This window comes from Zingiber officinale, chromosome 7B, assembly GCF_018446385.1.
Source record: "Zingiber officinale cultivar Zhangliang chromosome 7B, Zo_v1.1, whole genome shotgun sequence".
Lineage (NCBI taxonomy): Eukaryota > Viridiplantae > Streptophyta > Magnoliopsida > Zingiberales > Zingiberaceae > Zingiber > Zingiber officinale.
In genome coordinates, this window is record NC_055999.1 from 113,683,554 (window position 1) to 113,696,021 (window position 12,468).

Consider the following 12,468-nt stretch of genomic DNA (forward strand, 5'->3'; position numbering starts at 1 on the left):
ATGGATTTGGAGGCGGTTGGGAGGACCATCTGCCGTTGGTTGAGTTTGCCTACAACAATAGCTTTCATTCGGCTATCCGGATGGCACCGTTTGAGGCGTTGTATGGTAGACCTTATCGGACACCGTCCTTTGGGATGAGGTTGGAGAGGCTCGGTTGTTGGGACCTCGGAGAGTTCAGCAGGATGCGAGTTGGTCCGTACTATCAGACGGAGGATGTCGAGGCGCAGGATCGCCCGAAGAGTTATCTTGATCGGAGACGCAGACCATTAGAGTTCTCTGTTGGTGACCATGTATTTATGAGTTTCACCCACGAAGGGGTGAAGAGATTTGGCCTCGAGTAAGCTAGCTCGCGTATATTGGTCCTTCGAGATCTTGGAGAGGAGCGGTAGCTTCTGGTTGGCACTACCACCGTCCCCCGGCGTCCACGATGTATTCCACGTATCTATCTGAGGAGATACGTACTGACCCGACGCATGTCTTGGGATATTCCGTCCATTCAGCTGACATTACCTATGAGGAGGTTCGGTACGGATTCTCGACCGGAAGGCGCGTCAGATGCGGAACAAGACCATCCGGCTGGTTAAAGTCGGATGGCAGCATCATTCGGACGAGGAGGCTACTTGGGAGCTCGAGGACACTATCCGAGCTAGATATCCCCATCTTTTCACTTGAGGTATGTGAGTTTATTTACCGTTCAGCATTTATTATTATTGTCTGTTATTAGTACTTGCTGATGGTAGATACTGAAATTTGGGGACCAAATTTTTATTAGTGGGGGAGAATGTAAAATACCGGAAATAGGCGAATATGATTAAGGGAATTTTTCGGAATTTTTGGAAATTTTTCGGGAATTTTTCGGAGCTTGTACGGACGAGTTCACGGGGATAAAAACGGGGCCCCGAGAAAGCCTATTTGGGCTACCCATTTAAGAGAGGAAAAGATTTATTTATTTATCTCTTTTCCTTTTCTTATTTATTATCTGATTTTTCCTTTATTTCCTCTCATCCTCGCCGATTACTCTCATCCTCACCGAAAGCCTTTCTTCTTCTCTCGCGCCCGACGCCGGCCCTAACCGCCGGCTGGCGGTTGCTTCTTCTCGAACGCCGGCAGCCTTAATCCCTCTGCTGCCGAAGCCCTAGCCGCCGGCGACTCTGCCCAGCATAGACCTCCACAGCGTCGGTAAACGCTGTTGTGCAACGCCGCCTACACCGTTGCTCTCGGCCTCCCTCTGCCCTAGCGCCGTGCCCTAGAGCGAACGCCGACCACTGTGCGGTGGATCTGAGCCACACTGCCGACGCCTCTTCCTTTGCAGAGTGTCGTCGCCGCACCGGACAGAGCCGACGCCACTGCCGGCCACCCCGTGCCCTAGCTCCGACCAATCCTTCCTCGGTGCCCTAACTACGATCTAGAAGGTAAGGGGTTGCTTAGTAGAAAATTTGGGATTTTGGGTTGGATTCTTGATTTCATCCTATTTCGTTCAGTGAAGGATCCCAGGAAGTGTTGCTTCGGTAGCTTTTCTTGGATTCCAGCAGCAATCAATCTGTGTTGGCAGTACTGTCCCTAGTTGTGGATCAACATCGGTTGCGAGTTTAGGTAAGGTGTGTGTTTATTTCATTGTAGCTTACTCCTGTTATGGAAACTAGGGAATGTTAGTCATGAATTGTTCTTAATTTGATTTAAGGATAAGTTTAGATTTTTTTTAATCTAATCGATTAATGGGATAATTAGGGTTAAGGTAAATTAACCCTAGTTAATTGTTGGATTTATGTTAGCTTCTCGTGGATTTGATTTAGCTATTTATCTATATGAAATTAGCTAAACCTGTAAACTATAAATATTACAGGACTTTGACGCGAGACGAGTATCTCGGAGTCAGGATTTGGACCATTTTATCGGAGGCGGGTACTTTTGACTTATGTCATTTGATATGCTTAGTAATTAAATTAACATGTTGCATTAATTGTGTTTCTTATCTGTTTCGGTTAATCACTACCCAAATCTTACATGCTTGATTGATTGATTGGTTTTGCATCTCGGGTATATTTTACCTGTTTATACATGCTTATAGGGGTAGTGATATGCCATGCTTGACCATGTTCAGGACCTAGGTTTTTATACCTTCTGTGTACCTTGATTTGATATGATTCTTTGACCTAGGGTGCACATTTCTATATATATGGATTAGGTCAGGATGTTTATATGGTTATTGCCATGCATCATTTGCATGATTGCATGCTGTGCGATAGTCCGCTCCATTATTGTTGAGCACATCGCCAGTTACATGGATCTGCACACACCACCACTCATGGGTTAGTGGTCGATTCAGGCTGAGTGTGTTGCAGCAGGGACTCTGTTAGGCACCGTTGGTCCGCTCATGGGTAGTGTGACTGCGGCGTGGGATTCCTCCCGTCTTTGAGTCCGGGAGTTGAGAGCATTGCGCTCCCCATCTATGATTTGGGGTAGGAGGATAGGTGTACTCGACAGCATCCCGTCCACTCGGTCACTCATCGGAGTAGTGACGACAGAGTGCACTGTCACAGCCCTACCCACTCGGCCTCACGTTTGTATGAGATGATCGATGGCGTCGGGGTGACCAGGACGCATCATTGGCATCATATGCATGATGCATTTATTGTTTGTGTTTGTGGTTCTTGCATTTATATGCTGCATATTGTTTGGATACCTATGTTTGACATGCATCAGATTTCCTTATCCCTCGGATTGTTTGACCTTATACTCGGGACCTGGTTAGTACAGTTCTCTGTTTACTTCGATGCATATTTATATCTTTCTTATATCAGGTACGCATAATTAGTGTTAGGTGTTATTTCTTTACTTTGCATATCAACTGTACTGCTGAGTGTTGGACTCACCCGCCTCCATTGTTGTTATTTTCAGGTTGATGCTGTCGGAGGGAGTTCGATCGCTAGTCCCCACTGCACGTAGTGCTACTCCGCTGCTGGTTTTTGAGTTGTTTCATTTTAGCTTTTCGCTATCAGACATTATTTTAGTTTTGTTTTGGACTTACATATGGATATTGTATGGAATCTTTCCGTTGGATGAACTTTTCGTATGATTTGGATTTACTCTACTACATGCCTGCCTGGACGGCAGAAGAGGTAAGGAAAATCGGTTTTGAGCTTTACGAGTGTAGTTGAGTAGGGTGGTTTTTGAGTCAGAGTATTATTACTGCGTGGTTGTGTCAGCCAGAGGCTGAATATATATTTTAAACTGCGTGGTGATTGATTTTTTTATTATTGTTATGATTCCAGCCGCATGTGGCTGAGTATTTAGTGCTTGTAGAAATTTTTGATTGTCCGCCGTACAGGGGAGATGCTGCCGAAATTTTCTCGGACAGGGACTCTTCTGGGGGCGTGACACTTAGACACAAGGATCAAACCATAATAGGATTTAACTTGATTTAGTTGATCACATCAAACTACCACGGGGTACTTACAAAGTCTATCTCCGCGCAACAGTGCGAAGATAACTTTTTCCACTCTTGGGTACCATGACCTGTTTCGGGCGCTTAGATAGCTGCTGACGTGGACCCAACAATGATCCATTTGATGAGACGCCCTGGTTGGCACCAAAGTGGTCCAAGCTCCCAGACCATCTTGCACTCGCTAGCTAATGTGGACCCAACTATGATCCACTCGCTAGCTGCATCTTTCGCTCGACTTCTTGTGCTCCTAGGTTCTTGCACACTTAGATACAAGGATCAAATACACATGACCTAACTTGATTTGATTGATCATACCAAAATTACCACAGGATACTTACACATCCAAGATAGTTACACTTTACAGTTCGAAACAAGGGTAGGGGTTCAAATCAAGGTGCTTAGATTTTTTTTTTAGCAATACCACAGAAGTTTCTCATCAGTAATCAGGGTAAATCCAGAAGTGCTCGTAGCATGCGGCTCAGTAGTCCAACATCCTAGGTATGTCATCCCACTGGAAGAAATACCCTGTAGTTCGTCGTATCTAAGAATTAAATCATGAATACGTGAAAGATTATATGGGTGCTCTGTCACTGTACTATAGTCCAAGGGCAAGGAGGTGCTTATTTTGTAGCAAAAAGGTGATTACACTCACCTCAGGTGTCTCTTACAGTCCATCTCTAGGTTATGTTAAGGGAGGTAAATCACGGGATCAACTTATAGATGACCATTAAGTTGGCTAGGGAGTGGGAGGAGTTTTTTTTCCCCGAGAGCATGCACCTACTGGGAATTGATCCCTTACCCATTGTTGCAAGTTTGCCACCCTCTAGTGAACTGGGCATCCTATGGGAACAAGGAGGTGCGTAGATGATTTGACTATTGGGAGTGTTGATTGACTAATTAAAGGCTCAATGGTAGAACTCTATTGTGTGATTATGATATTTAATCTTGGATTTATTTTTGAAAAGTAAATTTTATGATGTGTAATTGCCTAAGTCGTGGTAGACCCGATCACAGTTCAAAACCCATAGTTCAACAGTTCAGAATCAATGATTCAATGGTTCAAAACTGTCGACTTCACGATTCGAAACCGCCGGTTTGACGATTCTTGACAGGTCGACTCTTAACCTTAATCATTCAAGATGGTTACGGTTTGAAATGGACAGTTCACGGTTCAATATTATTATATTAAAAAATTAAATTATAAATTTCTAAAAAAAATATAAAGAAGGGCTTGCACTTATTTAAGTTGCTTATGAATCCCCTCAGGGTATAAGGAAATCAAAATCCATGTAGTTTGGTTACCTTTTTACCCTTTTACCCTATGAAGTGGAGTACTTGCACACTTTTATTTTACATTCCCATAGTGTTTTTTCCTTCGGTATCAAAGTTTTTTATTTCGTTATCTGAAAGTTACATTCCTTGTATTCTTTTTTTTTTGCTCTCATCCAATCATCAAGTAATGATTGAGCTTCCAAAGAGTCAGGAGACAAAGTAGATTGTCATTCATCTACTTTATTATCTCCAAAACTAAATGTCTGTTCTATAACAATGGTTGACAGTGGACAAATTAAAATTTCTTTTATGATGATTAAGAGGATGGAAACACTTTGAACCTTCTCTAACTACCACTATAGAATATCAAAATCTGACTCATTATTTGCTTCATTAAAATCAAAAGAAGTTATAAAATAATTCTTAAGTTCTTGTCTGGGACTTGAGGATCTTCTTGTATGTTTCATCCATTTTTTATTAAAAGTTGTGCTTTTATAAGTTTTGAACTACTACTAGTACAAATATTTTGTGTTTCAGATATATATCTATATTTTATACTTATAATCTTTCTTAATTTCATATAAATTATTTATGGTATTATGTATAATACAAGGAGAGAAAAAAATCTGTAAATGGAATTAAAGCATCGTAATACAAAACTAACATTTCCTTTAAAACCTATAATTTAAGTCTAAGGTTTAAAGTAAATGTAACTAAATAAATTTCAAATAAAAAAAGTATATAGTTTTCTATTTTGCATTCATTACTAATATGCAAGAAGATAAAAATTCATATGCACTGTGTTTATTTAAAACTAACACTATACTAAAAAAAAATCACCATAACAAAATGAGAATAGGATAATAAATATCATTGAAATTTCACAAATACTACTGCATATTATTCCATTGGTGTGAAAATAAATATATATTAATATTATCATTTTATGTAAAAATAAATACAATAATTCTCTATATTGAAATGAATTTTATAATAATTGATACTTTGAATTCTAACGTGTTAATACATCACAAGATTTTTTTTTTGGTTTCATTTACAAAATCTACTTTATTATTTCATTATAGTAGAATATGACCATAAATAAGGAATAACAATTTGAATTGGTTTAATATGAGTTTCTAAAATTTTTAATCCATTTTGGATATATAAATTTTAAAACATATGCAACAAATATAAACAAAAATAAACTACTAATAACAGTTTGACATATAAGTTTAAGTTGTTCAATACTAGTAGTATTAGAATTAGCATTATCAATTATATTAAAAATATTTTAGAAGTTAATCTAATATTTTGGATAATATTTATCTATAATTGGTGTCATTTATATAGAAAAAGGAGAGGACATCTCTTTAGAATTTTCTTAACCGATTAAGGTTTTTTACCCTATAAATATGCCAATTAATTCCTCCAAAAAAAAGTTGAGAGGGAAGAAAAAAAAAATGCATTATTCTTGAGGGAGAAAAAGCTTATTTTTCTTCTTCTTATTAATGAAAGAAAAAACCTTAAGAGTAGGCACACTCTCAAGTCCAATTCTGACTGAAGGTTAGGAGGAAAAGATCATGGTTTTTAAGAGCATGAACCGTTCATCCTTCTCGACCGATAAACTATTTGACCAGTCATATAATGCTTATTTGAATCATATTTATTCAATATAAACCCTAGTATTATTTCTAGCACCCCTTTTATAGTTAATTTATTTCATAAATTGATTATTTTCTTTGATAGCATGTTTGATCAATTTGGTTAATCAGAAACTAGGAGTTTTTATTAATCAAATTTAAATCCTAATTATGTGTTAGCTATTGACATCATTTAAATAACCTAAAAATTGATTAAATTATTTAATCAATTCTTTTAATTAAAAAGGTTTTAAAATTTCACTTAGTTTCATAACATAAATTTATTGCGTTTTGAATGCGTTCAGTCAATCAATCCAAATAAGTGGTATCAGAGTTTTCACACTTTAGAAGGACTAACTACAAATAGGATCATAAAAAATTATGGGTAGTAGTATGATGAAGTTTGGATTTTATATCTTGATAGAGACAGATGGAAATTTAGTTCCGAACAAATTTTGGATTGGTATGTGCCATGAAAGATGGATTTATATGGCCTTTGGATGAAGCCAAAAAGAAATTTTGGAGAAAAAATTTAGCCAAAGCACCACATTGAGCTATATGAAAGGAATAAGAAGGTTTGAGAGTCCCTAACATTGGTGGTGCCTAAGAGGATCCTAGACAAGATAGATGAGGTATGTAAAGATGCAAAGAATTTGTAGAAACAAGTTATGTGTGTTCATGAGAATTCCAAAGAAAGGGGGAAAGGCCAAGATGATGAAATGGAAAAGGAAGTGAAAGAAAATTAAAAGGAACCCGAGTCTTCAGAGGTAGAAGGGGAAGAGATTGATTGGAGGTCCAAGAATTAAGGAAGTTAAAGTGGACCCTATGCCTTCTACATTGGATGGATCAAGTGGAAAACCATCCACCTTTTCATGGGATGAAGAAGAATCTAAGACAATTAACGAAGAAGTCTTGGAAGCTCAAGTTTTAAACACCTCTACTAACAAAAAAGCACATTGTGTACTATGAGGGCAACCAACAGGGCACTATAAGAATAGATGCCCAATTGCTACGGAGAAGACAAGGAAGGTAAATCAGGTAACTCCTAAACTTGGTAAATTTATTGATTCTTCTAAACCAAGTTGTATGAAGAAGGAAGCCAAGAACTTCACATGTAGAGAAAGAGGCCACCACCACATGAAGTACCCAAAGAAGGGGGAGGTGAATTCGAGGAAGAAGCAAGTGAAGAGATGGAAGAATGGATGCTCGTGTCAAAGGAGAGATCCAAAGGTAAAAGAGAAGGTATACTCTCATAATTTGAATTCAAATTTAAATTTTAATTCTTCCATGTTTGATGGTAATTCTTTTATACATGTATTCACAAAATTTTTTGACTTTAAATATCATGATAGGTCTCTAGGATAAATATTCATGATAACTCTAAGACTAGGATTCATGATATGACTACCTTGCCTAGGGATTGGAAAGTAGTTGGGAACCTAAACAAGCAATTTAATAAGGATATACACATGCTTAGGAATTAGTCTAGGAATATCCATGGAGAACAAGACAATTTTAGAATTCAAAAATTGAATTGGAGAACCAAGTTTTGAGGGCAAAACTTATGGATCTAGAGAAGACCCTTAAATGATTTACCAATGGGAATAAGATGCCATCTTAGGAAGGAAATGACCAAAGAATGATTTATCAAGTTTGGGATATCGATCATCATCATCAAAGGCAAAGGTGCTATCATATACCAAGGTGACTTTTGATTGTCGTACACAAGAATCTTCTAGAATGAACCATGCCATAATGACATTTGAGCATAGGAAGGAGGCTAAGGTTGGAAGCTCTAATGTCCATGAATCAAGTTGAAATCCATAGTCTTTGGATCCCAAGGTAGAGATACTTGGGATATTAGAAAGGGTCCATAAGATGTGCCAATAGGTTTGGAGATGAATGAAAGTCTCAAACCTTGAAGATCACATCAAGGCGGGGTTTCAAATCTTGATGTTTCATAATTTTAGACACTTATAAATTGTCTAGTGCATTTGTTAAACTAGGTTGTTGAAAAGTTTAGAAATGTCAGACCACTAATTTAGAAACCATTGGATTGACAAACATATTCTAGTCGATTGGCACATGGAAACTTAATTATTTCAAGGATATTTTACTCATAGATGAACTTGTTGATCCTTTCAAGAATACTTAGGCAAGTGTTGATATACAAAAGACTCATTGTGGTGAAATGAAGCATTAAAATAGGTGAGGAAGTTCAACAAAGGGAGAGTGTTCAATTTTTCACCTAAAATTCATGATCATAGCTTCTCGAGTGGGAGAAAATTCTTCAAGGAGAGGATTACCTTCTTATAAATTTATTAAGGTGAAACTCAAAGATAGGGGGAGGTACCTAGCATGAGAATTAAACTCTATGTAAGGGGCATGTCAAGTTTAAAGTTGGACTAATGACCTCATTTGAATTTCCTAAAGGTTTAGAAATTCTTGAAATCATTGTTGGTGTAACCACTAAGAGGATGAACCTTAGCTTTTGGAAGAGAAGTATGCTTTAAGCGGGAGGTCAACCTTAAAGGTATAGGAATGACTTAAGATTGAGGTAAATATATTTCCTTAAGGGGAAAGGACTTCCCAAGATTAAGCAGACATGAGAAGAAGATCGACACAAGAGGAAGATACCCATCTTTGTTGAATGAAAGTCTAAATGTTTGAATGCCTTAAAGGTAGGAGAAGTGAAATATCTACCTTAAGAAAAACTCAAGGTTGAGTTTTTAGACCTTCTAGAGGGACAATCATGATGTTTTCCTTTTTGATGTATGTCAAAGGAAAAAAAAGTGAAGGGTTTAAGTTATAAACCATCGCATATAATAATGGGGAAGAAGTGAAGCGATCAAGTTAGAACCATCACAAATATTAACACTATGAATTGGTATGAAATCATTATAGAAGTGTTATTTACTCTTGTTTATGGTTATATTACTTCATGTTATTTATCTTGTTATGATCATATGCCTTCATGAATGTTCTTATGAAGATCGGCCTTAATTAATTGTCAAATATAAAGGGATGATTGTTGGTACATTCCCTAGCATGTGTTTGCATGTGGTTTTGATGTTTGGACGATGTTTATATTAAATAATATGGTTTATCTCATAGATATGCCATGTAGGTGTGAGCAAGCTTGACATAACTTGCAGGTGCAACAATGAAAGTTTAGGAAGGCTCTTGTCATGATGAAAATCCAATCCCAAGTGGTATGAAGTAACAATGGGTCAACAAGGACCAAACGCTAGGCATGATAAGGTAGTCTTAGTAGATTAAAGTCAATTGGTTGATAACAATGCAAGAAGTACCTGTGAGTTGGCGAGGACCCGATGATGGGCTTGATAAGGAAATCCTAGAGATGATGAGCTTCTTGGCATGGAGGAAGTTCCAAAGGTTTAGAAAGTCTCTTGGCACCAAAGTTAATTCATCAAGAAGGGTTTATATGTTGGGGAATGAAGGAACTAGAAAGTTGGGACGAACCCAAATTGAAGTGGCTTGAAGGAATATGCTAGTCGATTGATTATGAGTATCATTCAACTAACGAGTAGTCAACTAGTCCAGTCAACCAAAAAATTCTTTAAGTTTTAGCTTAAGGAAGCAGTCAAATCATCATTTGCTAATAACATCATAACAATTGACTAATGGTTCAATGGTAATGAAAAAATTACCATTATAGATGGAGGTTGAATCAACTATCAGATCAAGTCAACAATTGGCTAATGATGACTGATTACTTGAAAAGGTCAATTTTCAGGGAGAGAGAATAGATATGATGATTTATCTATAAATAAGTGCTTAAGGCAACTCAGGGAGTTATGGGAGAAAGGCCTAAAGATGAATCTCTTATCCTCTAAGTGCTCTAAGCTTTCTACTTCAGTTTCCTTTATAAGAGTGCCCTTGTAAATATCTCTCTTGCTTCATTTCTCATCCTTGTAAAGAGATATTATAAGAAGGTTTCTCCTTCTTGATGTATGGTAATGACTTAAGTCCAAGTTACACAATGTTAATAAGTCTTGATAGTTTATAAATGGCAAAAAAAAAAAAAAATCGACAAGTCAAGGTTAATTGGATGCTTAACAAGAGGAAGATTTAATAAATCAAAGTTAATCAAAATCTTGGCAAGATAGTAAGTCAAAATTGATTGAATACTTGATAGACAAAAGGGTTTTCTCCATGGCTTGATAGATTTTCTTGTGCAACAATAAGAGCAAGTGCACATCTAAACTTAGGAATTTGAGTGCTAGATTAGGCTCAAACTAAGATATTATAAGTAGTTTAATCAATATTTTAGTCGACTAATATGTGATCACTAATCAATTGATATTTGAGTCAACTAAGTAAATAACTCGGGAATAAAAGTTTATTATGTACTAGTTGACTGGTTAATTGATTGATACTGTGTGCTAGATTAGTCTCAAACTAAAGCCTTAGAATTGGCTTAATCAATCTTCTAGTATATCAATATGTGATTACTAAACAACTTATATTCAAGTTGACTACATAGACAACTCAAGAACAGAAGTTTAATATGTGTCAATCGACTAGTCAATCGATTGATACTATGTGCAGTCAATTAAGTAGTTGACTAATTGTCAAGTCAATTAAGGAGTTAGCTCAACTAAAGGAACAAAAGTCTATTGATGTTGTTCATTTGTGTTGAATTGTCAACTAATTGTTCTTGAATTGAGTAAAAACATTATTAATTGTTGTAAGAGAAGCATGTTAAGCAGTTGATTGATGGTTTCGTAAGTGATTGAACTGTTATAATGGAATAATTAGTTACTAAAATGATTTTCCACAAATTATAGGGAGAGCAATAGACTGTTAATTGTGAATAATCGATTGAAGCAAAGTGATTGCATGCTAGTAATCAGTCGAATAGACGATTCTAGAGGTTTCCTGGAAGATTGGGTGATGGTTATAAATATTCAACATGTTGGCTATAAAAAAAACATCAGTTCACATTAAAGAAACTCTACCAAATTGCTCAACTCTTCTTGCTTTTTCTCTTCTTTTATAATCTCTTTAATATAAAATCCTAATGATCAAATAGTAATGTATTATAAAGTGTACATAAAAAATCTATATCTTTAAAAGTTGTTCGTTGTCATCTTTATATTTTTATAATTTTCATATTCTATTTCTTGAATTTTGTCTTCTTGTGTTAACACACATTACATACATGGCATTGAAAGTTATTATCTGACTGAGTCTGAAATTTGCATTCACCTAAACGAAAGTAGTAGAATGATAGTTATCTTTTTTTTTTTCTTTTTTCTTTTTTTTCTTTTTTTTGTACATATCATACATATACCATATTGTCATATCAAATGCAAAACTTAGGTATTGTTTATTTGGAGAACGAAGACAAAAATTATGGAAGTGGGAAAATTTTGGTTTACTTTGTCAAAAAGGGTGATTTTTTTTCTGTTTATCTAATAATTTATTAATCCAGCCACACATTATTTAAATTTTTTTTATTAGCACAAATTGAACAAAAAATAATTTCTTCTCCTAATTGTGTAGTCAAATTTCCCTCAACTTGGGATCAAGCTTCACGCGATCACGAACGGTGGCCCCGAGCTACCACGGACGACAACCCCTTGCGATTGCGAACGATGGCCCCTCACGACTACAGCCCTACACAACGACCGTGTGAGGTCACCTCAATGGACACCTCCATGAGGTCGTCTTGCGCAGCCATATGTGACTGCCCCGTGAGGCCATCTCATGCAGCAACATGCGATAGCCCTACAGGTCACCTCACACGGCGTGTGCACGCAGCCATAACACCTTGCACAGATTCCATTTTTTTTCTTCTTCAATCTGGCTCTCCAATTTTGTTTTTCCTTTTTTATTTTCCTCCCTTAAAGATTTTTTTTTCTTCTCTATCTTTTCGCTGACCTTTCCCTAGAAATTTTTTCCACTTTAAATTCCTTTCCTTCTTCGTACAGACGAGGTTTCAATTGATTGAGCATTGCACTCAAGCAATTGCATTGCTTTTGCAAATGTAGTGGAGTGGCAAGCGGGAGTAATGTCTGTACATCAGTGACTACGTGATGAGTGATGGTTTACAGCGTTCACATAATGCCTGTTTTTTTTCCT